We start from the raw sequence: 1,621 nt of genomic DNA, 5'->3' as shown, positions 1-1,621 counted from the left end.
CCTTTTCCTTATGAATCAGGGTGAAGTCTCTCTCAGGGAGGAGTGATAGGGAATGGCAAAGGACACACTGACAAAGGAGATTAATCAGAACTGGCTTTGACAAGTACTGTGGCAAATGAGCAATTAAAACAGACATTCGGCGTGGTGGGGGGGAAGAATGAACTGGGGAGGAGGGTAGAGAAACAGTGCAACAATGAATGAATGAAAACCCAAAATCTCTGTAGATTTTCATTAAAACTAATAAAATATAATAATAATTTAAAAAATTTCTACTGTGTTTGCCAATTCTTTTCAATACAATGACTCGGTATATTCTTTCCATCTTCTTTTGATACCTCCTGGATCATTTAGTACTCTGCCTAAAGCATCCTTGATTATAGCCCCTCGAGGTTTGAATTTGTTCTTCAGTTCCTTGAGCTTAAGAAATGCTGAGCGAGTTCGACCCTTTTGGTTTCCTGACTCCAACTCCTTGCCCATTTCATTGTAATATTTTACTTTGTCATCCTGCACTGGTTTTGAAATCTTCTGTTCAGCTCTTCAGTATCTTGAATTCCTCCTTGTGCTTTGGCTTCTCTGCGCTCCAGTGCAATATTCAGAATTTCTTCTGACATTCATTTTGGTCTTTTCTACCTCTTCTGTCTTTGCAATCTTCTGAACGTTTGCAATCTTCTTGGATGATACCTTTGATATCCTCCAATCATCTGGTCTTCACTCATTTGTGTTCAAGGCCTCAAACCTGTTCTTGAGATGGTTCTGAAATTCAGGTGGGATAGATTTAAAGTTATATTTTGGTTCCCGTGGATTCAGTTTAATTTTCCTCAGCTTCACCTTGAACTTGCATATGAGTAGTTGGTGGTCTCTTCCACAATCAGGTCCTGGCCTAGTTTTCACAGCTGCTATTGAGCTTCTCCAACGGTTCCTTCCAGAGATGTAATAGATCTGATTCCTGTGCATACCATCAGGTGAGATCCATGTGTATAACCTGCGTTTATGTCTCTTTAAAAATGTGTTTGTGATGAATAAGTCATTGGTTGTGCAAAATTCAATCATTCTCTCTCCAGCTCCACTTTTGTCTCTGAGTCCATATTTTCCAACTATTGATTCTTCTTCTTTGTTCCCAACTTTTGCATTCCAGTCACCCATTAATATCAATGCATCTTGATGGCATGTTCGATCGATCTCCGACTGTAAAAGGTGGTGGAAATCTTCTATTTCCTCTTTTTGGCTCTGGTTGTTGGTGCATATATCTGAATGATAGTGGTATTCACTGGACTCACTTGTATGAGTATGGATATTATCCTGTCACTCACAATATTGTATTTCAAGACAGATCTAGAAATGGCTTTTCTAACTATGAAAGCAACCCCATTTTCCCTCACCTTTTCATCTCTGGAGTAGTATATCATATGATCATCTGATTCAAAATGCCCCATGCCAGTCCATCTCATCTCACCAATGCCTAGTGGAGAACAACCACTTGGCCAACTGACTGGAAGAGATCTATATCTGTTCCCATTCCAAAGAAAGTTGACCCAACAGAGTGTGGAAACTATAGAACAATATTGCTGATTTCACACGCAAGCAAGATTCTGCTGAAGATTATCCAAAGACAAATGGAGCA

This window comes from Elephantulus edwardii, unplaced genomic scaffold (genome assembly GCF_000299155.1).
Source record: "Elephantulus edwardii isolate Elephantulus edwardi_28Jun2011 unplaced genomic scaffold, EleEdw1.0 scaffold00079, whole genome shotgun sequence".
NCBI classification, from domain to species: Eukaryota; Metazoa; Chordata; class Mammalia; order Macroscelidea; family Macroscelididae; genus Elephantulus; species Elephantulus edwardii.
The sequence above is the reverse complement of the archived record's forward strand: the minus strand, read 5'-3'. Positions refer to the sequence as shown.